Raw genomic sequence first — 10809 nt, forward strand, 5'->3', positions numbered from 1 at the left:
CATCTGTTAATGGATAATCAGATTATTTCCCAAGGATAATGCCACAACAAAGAGTTGAGTACAAGTTTTTGTTTGAACACCTGGTTTTCAGTTCTTTTGGGTACATACCTAGGCATGGGATGGCTGGGTCATATGGTAGTTCTAGGTTTAATTTATTGAGGAAACACCAGACTATTTTCCACAGTGGCTGCACCATGTTATGTTCCTAACAGCAGCATATAAGGTTCTAATTACCTAATATCCTCACCAACACTTGTTATTTTCCATTGTCTTATATTCTTGCCATCCTAGTTGGTGTGAAGTGGTATCATATTGTGGCACTGATTTGCATTTTCCTAGTGATCGATGATGCTGAGCATCTTTCCATGTGCTTGTTAGTAAAATAGCATTTTTTAAAAAGGATATTACATGTAGTACACGCTGCTATATTTAAAATGGATAACCAAGAAGGACCTACTGTATAGCACATGGAACTCTGCTCGGTTATGTGGCAGCCCAGATGGGAGGGAAGTTTGAGGGGAGAGTAAATACATGTATACATATGGCTGAGTCCCTTTGCTGTTCACCTAAATTATCACAGTATTGTTAGTTGGCTATACCCCATTACAAAATTAATAGTTTAAAAAAAAAAAAAAAAGGAAAAGAAGGCACAACCTCCCTCACAAAAGATTACATGTAGATATTCAGATGTAAAGTCAAATTTTTACTGGTATAAGGATTATACATACATTTACAATTTGGCAGTACATGTGAGAGAATACATGACTTTGACATATTTGGATTATGGATATGATTTTTATTTCTTACTTTTCCTTATTTGTATTTTCTTCTATGATGAGGTATCATTTGGGATAAAAGAAAAACATTTTAAATAAGAACTCTGAAGGCGAAGAAAAACAAATGTGATTTTCAGCTTAGAACACACATTTACTCATTAAAAAGCAAAACAAAACAAAACAACCAAAACCAAATAAACAAAAAAACAAAGACATGACCTTGGGATGAAGGAAAACTCCTCTAAACATGTAAAATTTACTCTTCAACTCCCTTTTACACTTCTGGAAAAAGAAGACATGTGGAGCCCAGCTGAGCAGAGCCTAGCTGAGTCCATCAAAGTTGCAGCTGACCTGTCACCCCAAAGAAATATGAGAAAGAAATAAATATTTTTGTTCTTGTAAGTCACTAAGATTTGGGGTTTGGTTGTTAGTTATCTAGGGTGATGGGTGTGAGGCACTCTCCTTGAGGGCAAAATTCACAGGATTTCAAACAACTCAGGAATCAAGATGAGTGAAATTTTATGCAATGTTTTTAGAAAAGTCACAATTAATGCAAAAAGAATCCATGATGAACAAAACATCACAAGTTTGAATACAGACAAAACCAGCAGTATAACCTAGCCAAAGCTGACTGAAGGGAAGAGCTTTGATGCAAAGAAAATAAATCCCTGGTGGAGTTCCAGTAAATGGTAACAGACAGAAAACATCATGAATAAATGTCAACATTGGTTAGAAACATGCTTCTCAGTTAATGATCCATTATCACATTTCCTGCTTTGCTTCTAGTAGTTTTTAAAAGCTTTAAACAAACCTTTCAAACAACAGATTTCAAGAGAAGAGCAATCAAAAAGAAAAACAAACAAGGGACATATAAGAAATCTAGGCCCAACCCTACCTTCCTGGAAAGGATTAAGAGCCACTTTGGGGGGTTTAGGTAGTATAAGGAGGCCTCCTTCAGCCCAGCAGGGGATTCCTCTTATGCTATATGGTTTTCAAAAACAAGGATTCTGGACAAGAATATAATTCAAAAAGATACATGCACCCCTATGTTCACAGCAGCATTATTCATAATAGCCAAGAAGTGGGAGGAACCTAAAAGTTCACTGACAGATGAATGGATAAAGAAGATGTGGTACATATATACAATGGAATACTACTCAGCCATAAAAAGAATGAAAAACAACATTTTGCAACAACACTGAGATTATCATACTAAGTGAAGTAAGTCAGAAAGAGAAAGACAAATACCTTATGATATCACTTACAGGTGGAATCTAAAACACAACACAAATGAACATATCATTTCCTCCACCATAGTTTGGGCTCAGGTCAAACAACAGGGAGGGAACACAGCCCTGCCCATCAACAGAAAATTGGATTAAAGATTTAATGAACATGGCACTGCCCATCAGAACAAGACCCAGTTTCCCCCTTAGTCAGTTTCTCCCATCAGGAAGCTTCCAAAAGCCTCTTATCCTTATCCATCAGAGGACAGACAGAATGAAAAACCACACAGAAAACTAAACAAACTGATCACATGGACCACAGCCTTGTCTAACTCAATGAAACCATGAGCCATGCCATGTAGGGCCACCCAAGATGGACAGGTCATGGTAGAGAGTTCTGACAAAACGTGGTCCACTGGAGAAGGCAATGGCAAATCACTTCAGTATTCTTGCCCTGAGAACCCCATGAACAGTATGAAAAGGCAAAAAGATAGGACACTGAAAGATGAACTCCCTAGTTTGGCAGGTGCCCAATATGCTACAGGAGATCAGCGGAGAAATAACTCCAGAAAGAATGAAAAGACGGAGCCAAAGCAAAAACAACACCCAGTTGTGGATGTGACTGGTGATGGAAATAAAGTCCGATGCTGTAAAGAACAATTTTGCATAGGAACCTGGAATGTTAGGTCCATGAATCAAGGCAAATTGGAAGTTATCAAACAGGAGATGGTTTAAGAGTGAACACTGACATTTTAGGAATCAGTGAACTAAAATGCACTGGAACAGATGAATTTAACTCAGATGACCATTATATCTACTACTGTGGACAAGAATCCCTTAGAAGAAATGGAGGAGTCTGCCGGGGACCAGCCCCGGCTGAACCAGGGTATTCGAAGGAGAGACGGCGTAGGCGAAGATCAGGAAACAATTGCTTAATTAAATGTTAATTAAGGATATAAAGAGTAATAGAATGAGGATAGCTCAGTAAAATTCAGTGAAGAAAAGAGGCTGAAATAAGGATAGCTCAGTGAGGAAATTTAGTGGAGAAAAGCTGTTGAAATAAGGATAGCTCAGTGAGGAAATTCAGTGGAGAAAATAGGCTGAATAATTCAGCCAGAAGGTAAGAGAAAGAACGACATGGTGAGACCAAGTTTCGGTGAACAAGGCCCGCACTTTATTTTTCAAAGTAGTTTTTATACCTTAAGTTATGCACAGAGGATAATGGGGGAAGGGGTAGAGTCTTGCAGCAAACCAGGCTTTCTTCCTGCAAACTTATCATATGCAAAAGCTTAGGTGATTTGCATCATCTTCTGGCCCGGAGGCCTGTTAACATTTTAAGACCTTTTCTTCAGAAAACTTATTTTTCTCTAAAGGTGATTGGTCAGGAGCCACCCTCCAAAAGCATTAGATAAAGTTGCATTCGTACAGCGCAAAGGTGTGGTGGGCTACAAAAAGAATTAACTCAAGGGTCCCAGGTTACAAACATTAAAGCTACTATTTACACCAATTATATTAACCAATACACTGCCAGGGACACAGCAGGTAAGGGATATGGAAACTTAGCAGCAAACATTGGCCCAACAAGTGAAAATCCCTTCACCAATACAATTTCTAATCAATCTTTTAACTACTCAAAAGAATCTGTGTTTAGACAGTTTAGAACATCTCCTGCCTCTCACAGTTGGGAGGCTCTGAACAATCACATGTGGCCGGAAAAACCTATTCAGGCAGGCTAGAGGATTTCCAAAGGAGTTTGTAGGTTAAACACTGTCACACCCAGGAATTATTAACTGGAGCTGTAAGCTAACTCTTTTTTCAGAGAGGTAGTGGGGGACAGCCCCCCGTAAAGTCAGAGGTGTAGGTGAAAGCACAAAGCAGAAAGTAGGCAGACTCTGGTTTTGGGGGTAGATTGCTCGAGAATTTCCAGGGGGACTCCTGAAGCTCGATCCCGCCTTTGCGTATGCCGAGCCTCCTTCCTCATGACCTTTGTCATGGGCGGAGTTCCTCACTGGCTACCGGCAGTGATAGAATTCCAGTTGAGCTATTCCAGATCCTGAAAAGTGCTGCACTCAATATGCAATATGCACTCAATATGCAATATGCCGGCTCCCGGCAGGAGTCATCATAGTTAACAAGAGTCCGAAATGCAGTACTTGGATGCGATCTTAAAACCAACAGAATAATCTCTATTCGTTTCAAAGGCAAACCATTCAATATCACAGTAATCCAAGTCTCTGCCCCTACCAGTAATGCTGAAGAAGCTGAAATTGAACGGTTCTATGAAGACCTATCGGAGAAGGCAATGGCACCCCACTCCAGTACTCTTGCCTGGAAAATCCCATGGATGGAGGAGCCTGGTAGGCTGCAGTCCATGGGGTCGCTAAGGGTCAGACACGACTGAGCGACTTCACTTTCACGTTTCACTTTCATGCATTGGAGAAGGAAATGGCAACCCACTCCAGTATTCTTGCCTGGAGAATCCCAGGGACGGGGGAGCCTGGTGGGCTGCCGTCTATGGGGTCGCACAGAGTCGGACACGACTGAAGCAACTCAGCAGCAGCAGCATGAAGACCTATAAGACCTTCTAGAACTAACATCCAAAAAAGATGTCCTTATCATTATAGGGGACTGGAATGCAAAAGTAGGAAGTCACGAGATACGTGGAATAACAGGCAAATTTGACCTTGTGGTGCAAAACGAAGCAGGTCAAAGGCTAACAGAATGTTGCCAAAAGAATGCACTGGTCATAGCAAACACCCTCTTCCAACAACACAAGAGAAGACTCTACACATGGACATTACCAGATGGTCAATACTGAAATCAGACTGATTATATTCTTTGCAGCCAAAGATGGAGAAGCTCTATACAGTCAGCAAAAACAAGACTGGGAGCTGACTGTGGCTCAGATCATGAACTTCTTATTGCCAAATTCAGACATAAATTGAAGAAGGTAGGGAAAACCACTAGACTATTCAGGTATGACCTAAATCAAATCCCTTATGATTATACAGTGGAAGTGAGAAACAGATTCAAGGGATTAGATCTGATAGAGTGCCTGAGGAACTACGGATGTGACACTGTAAGGAGGCAGTGATCAAGACCATCCCCAAGAAAAAGAAATGCAAAAAGGCAAAGTGGTTGTCTGAGGAGGCGTCACAAATAGCTGAGAAAAGAAGAGAAGCTAAAGGCAAAGGAGAAAAGGAAAGATATACTCATCTGAATGCAGAGTTCTAAAGAATAGCAAGGAGAGATAAGAAAGCCTTCCTCAGTGATCAATGCAAAGAAATAGAGGAAAACAACAGAATGGGAAAGACTAGAGATCTCAAGAAAATTAGATACCAAGGGAACATTTCATGCAAAGATGAGCACAATAAAGGACAGAAATGGTATGGACCTAACAGAAGCAGAAGATATTAAGAAGAGGTGGCAAGAATATACAAAAGAACCATACAAAAAAGATCTTCATGACCAAGATAACCACGATGGTGTGATCCCTCGCCTAGAGCCAGACATCCTGGAATGTGAAGTCAAGTGGGCCTTATGAAGCATCACTGTGAACAAAGCTAGTGGAGGTGATGGAATTTGATTGAGCTATTTCAAATCCTAAAAGATGATGCTATGAAAGTGTTGCAGTCAATATGCTCGCAAATTTGGAAAACTCAGCAGTGGCCACAGGACTGGAAAAGGTCAGTTTTCATTCCAATCCCAAAGAAAGGCAATGCCAAAGAATGCTCAAACTACTGCACAATTGCACTCATCTCACACGCTAGTAAAGTAATGCTCAAAATTCTCCAAGCCAGACTTCAACAGTATGTGCACCATGAACTTCCAGATGTTCAAGCTGGTTCTAGAAAAGGCAGAGGAACCAGAGATCAAATTGCCAGCATCCCTGGATCATCGAAAAAGCAAGACAGTTCCAGAAAAACACCTATTTCTGCTTTATTGATTACGCCAAAGCCTTTGACTGTGTGGATCACAACAAACTGTGGAAAATTCTTCAAGAGATGGGAATACCAGACCACCTGACCTGCCTCCTGAGAAATCTGTATGCAGGTCATGAAACAGCAGTTAGAACTGGACATGGAACAACAGACTGATTCCAAATCAGGAAAGGAGTACGTCAAGGCTGTATATTGTCAGCCTGCTTGTTTAACTTATATGCAGAGTGCATCATGCAAAATGTCGGGCTGGATGAAGCACAAGTGGCATCAAGATTGCTGGAAGAAATATAAGTAACCTCAGATATGTAGATGACACCACCCTTATGGCAGAAAGTGAAGAAGAACTAAAGAGCCTCTTAATGAAAGTTAAAGAGGAGAGTGAAAAAGTTGGCTTGAAGCTCAGCATTTAGAAAACGAAGATCATGGCATCTGGTCCAATCACTTCATGGCAAATAGAATGGGAAAGAATGGAAACAGTGAGATTTTATTTTGGGGGGCTCCAAAATCACCACAGATGGTGATTGCAGCCATGAAATTAAAAGATGCTTACTCCTTGGAAGAAAAGCTATGACCAACCTAGACAGCATATTAAAAATCAGAGACATACTTTGCCAACAAAGGTCCATCTATGAAAGCTATGGTTTTTCTTGTAGTCATGTATGGATGTGAGATTTGGAGCATAAACAAAGCTTAGCACCTAAGAATTGATGTCTTTGAACTGTGGTGTTGGAGAAAACTCTTGAGAATCCCTTGGACTACACGGAGATCCAACCAGTCAATCCTAAGGGAAATCAACTCTGAATATTCATTGGAAGGACTGATGTTGAAGCTGAAACTCCAATACTTTGGCCACCTGATGTGAAGAACTGACTCATTTGAAAAGACCCTTGTGCTGGGAAAGATTGACGGCAGGAGGAGAAGGGGACAACAGAGGATGAGATGGTTGGATGGCATCACCGACTTGATGGACATGAGTTTATGAGTAAACTCCGGGTTTGGTGATGGACAAGGAAGCCTGGCGTGCTGCAGTCCATAGGGTCGCAAAGAGTCTGACATGACTGAGTGACTGAACTGAACTGAACAAAAAGAAACAGACTCCCAGACACAGAGAACAAATTTGTGGTTACCAGTGGGGAGGGTAGGTGAGAGAGGGATGGAGTGGGAATTTAGAGTTGGCAGATATAAACTATTATATGCAGAAAGGATAAACAACAAGGTCCTACTGTACAGGATAGAGAAGTATACTCAATATTCTATGATAAGCTGTAATGAAAAAAACATATATATGAAAAGAACATATATATGTATGTATACTGAATCACCATGGTGTACAGCAGAAATTAACACAACATGTAACTCGACTGTATTTCAATAAAAAATTTAAAAAACAAACCAGAAAACAGCTTTTCTGTAGGTGTACTCAGGAAAGAAAGTTACAACAACTGTATTTTCCATTTCCATTTCAGAAAGGTAAATAATAAAATACACTTCAGTCAGTTCAGTTCAGTTGTTGCTTAGTTGTGTCCGACTCTTTGCGATCCCATCAATCGCAGCACGCCAGGTCTCCCTGTCCATCACCAACTCCTGGAGTTCACTCAGACTCACGTCCATCGAGTCGGTGATGCCATCCAGCCATCTCATCCTCTGTCGTCCCCTTTTCCTCCTGCCCCCAATCCCTCAGCATCAGAGTCTTTTCCAATGAATCAACTCTTCTCATGAGGTGGCCAAAGTACTGGAGTTGCAGCTTTAGCATCATTCCTTCCAAAGAAATTCCAGGGCTGATCTCCTTCAGAATGGACTGGTTGGATCTCCTTGCAGTCCATGGGACTCTCAAGAGTCTTCTCCAACACCACAGTTCAAAAGCATCAATTCTTCAGTGCTTAGCTTTCTTCACAGTCCAACTCTCACATCCATACATGACTACTGGAAAAACCATAGCCTTGACTAGACGAACATTTGTTCGCAAAGTAATGTCTCTGCTTTTGAATATGCTATCTAGGTCATAACTTTCCTTCCAAGGAGTAAGCGTCTTTTAATTTCATGGCTGCAGTTACCATCTGCAGTGATTTTGGAGCCCCCAAAAAGAAAGTCTGACACTGTTTCCACTGTTTCCCCATCTATTTCCCATGAAGTGATGGGACCAGATGCCATGATCTTCATTTTCTGAATGTTGAGCTTTAAGCCAACTTTTTCACTCTCCTCTTTCACTTTCATCAAGAGGCTTTTGAGTTCCTCTTCACTTTCTGCCATAAGGGTGGTGTCATCTGCATATTTGAGGTGATTGATATTTCTCCGAGCAATCTTGATGATTCCAGCTTGAGTCTCTCATTTACATTGGGACTGGTAAAACGTATAATCACTGTTATAACGAAAGAGACAAATATGTTCTCTAGAAAACAAATAGAAGATAACATGGCACCATGATGTGGCACGCACCATGGTGATTTTCCAATGTCATGCAAAGATAAGATCCTTTTTCTTGAAGTTTCCAGAACTTCTGATAATGTGAATACTTCTGTGGGAGCTCTGGCTATAAGAAACTGTGGGTATTTACACTTGTCCAGTATCTATGGCTGTTCATACAATAAGGAGACAAAAAACTCCTGGAAGGAATGTTAGTTGCTTGGTTTCACAAGAGTCAAGGAATAGGATTTCTGAGAAAATAAAAAGCCAGGCAAAGCAACTGATTGAGCCCAAGGTCCCCTGCATCCTTTCAGAAGCCCAAAGACCTGACGATACAAGAGCGCTCTCTCAGCCTTAATCAAAGCCACTGCTCTCTGAGGACATCAGACAGTGTTGCACAAAACACTCTTCTTTGAGTTGCCCTGTCTTACTCCACGCTTCAGTGACAACTCTTGTTGAGTTTAGATGTTAATTTTCTCACTCTGATTGCCCCCAGTCCACGTTTTGCATAGATTATGACCAAATTCTGTTTCTAGGCATCTACCTCAACCTTTGTGATCCAACAAAACTTGAGTAATCTAAAATTCTAAGTCCACTGAAGTCAGACAGAGAAGGAGAAATATTGTATGACATCTCATAGATGCAGAATCTAAACAGAAATAATATAAAATGAACTTATTTACAAGACATAAACAGACATACAAGTCTTAGGGAACCAACTATGGTTGCTGGGAGGGGATGTGGGGGACACGAGGAAGGGGGAAAGGATAGCTCGGGAGTTGGGGATTGACATGTGTGCAGTGCTATATTTAACATGGATAACCAACAAGGACTTACTGTAGAGCACAGGAACTCTGCTCAATGTTATGTGGCAGCCTGTGTGGGAGGGGAGTTTGGTGGACAATGGATACATGTATACGTATGGCTGAGTCCCTCTGCTGTCCACCTGAAACTATCACATTGTTAATCATTTATATTTCAATATAAAATAAAGTTTTAAAAAAGCCTTAATGTGTGTACACATTTTGGCCCAGTGATTTCACTTTTAGGAAATTATGTAAAAAAAAACAGATTTATATAAAAAGCATCAACTTTTATCAACTCTGTAACTAACAACAACAACAAAATAGGTAAAGAACTTGAATAGGTATTTATCCACACAAGACATATGCTCATTATCAGTAATCACTAGAGAAATGCAAGTCAAAAACTATAATCACATACCACCTCACACCTGTTAGGATGGCTATTATCAAAATATCAGAAAATAACAAGTGTTGGCAAGGAAGTGGAGAAATTAGAATGTTTGTACACTGTTGGTGAGAATCTGAAATGGTACAGCTACTCTGCAAAACGGGATGAAGGTATCTCATAAAATTAAAAACCAAATTACCCTATAATCCAGCAATTCCATTTCTGGGTATACCTAAAAGAACTGAAGACAGGATCACAAAGAGATATTTGTATATTCCTGCTTATCACATCACTATTCACAATAGCCAAAAAGTGGAGATAATCCAAGTGGCCACTGATAGAAGAATGAGTAAATAAAATGTGGTATATACATACAGTGGAGCACTATTTAGCTTTAAAAAGAAGGAAATTCTGACATATGCTACAACATAGATGAACCCTGAGGACATTATGCTAAGTAAAACAAGTCAGTCACAAAAAGAGAAACACTGTATGATTCCACTTTAAGGTACGTGGAATAGTCAAAATCGTAGAAACAGAAAGTAGAGCGGTGGTTGCCAGGACCTGGAACAAGGCAAAAAGGGAGAGTGGTTGTTAAATGGGTATAGAATTTCAGTTCTTCTACAAGATGGAAAAACCTATGGAAACAAATAGTGATGATGGTTGTAAAACATTATAACTGTATATAATACCATTGAACTGTACACTTGGAAATCTTAAAGATGGTAAATTTTGTTATGTGTACTTCAGCACAATAAAAAGACTTAAGAAATATAATAACCAAAAAATAACATATAAATAAATAAAGTCTAACTCTTTAAGATTTGTCCACATACATTCCCAACATGACATATGATTACTCTCAAATTATGGAAATGATTGTGTGTTAAAATATTTAAATTTAAACCTATTATTAACTAGTAAGGAATGAAAAATGAATTAGAGATTATTTCAATTGTTGAGTCCTTTATATATTATTTCGTTTCATATTTACAATCAGCTCTATGAGGTACCATCATCTCCGTTCTACATGGAAAGGAACAATGAGGTGGCTGGTCCAAGGTCCCCAGACAGTAGGTGCAGCAGTGAGGTTCTAACCCAGGCTTGGTCTGACTCCACAGCCCAGTCTCTCCAGGAAACCATGCTGCTTTCCTTGAGCAGATTTATCGAGTGAGAAGAGTTGATAAATGTTGAATCACTCAACTTTGTACAAATGAGTCTATTTTAACTTTATTTTCAGGAGTGGTCCAGTAAGGCTGTACTTGGTCA

Source organism: Bos indicus, chromosome 5 (assembly GCF_029378745.1).
Source record: "Bos indicus isolate NIAB-ARS_2022 breed Sahiwal x Tharparkar chromosome 5, NIAB-ARS_B.indTharparkar_mat_pri_1.0, whole genome shotgun sequence".
Classification (NCBI taxonomy): Eukaryota; Metazoa; Chordata; class Mammalia; order Artiodactyla; family Bovidae; genus Bos; species Bos indicus.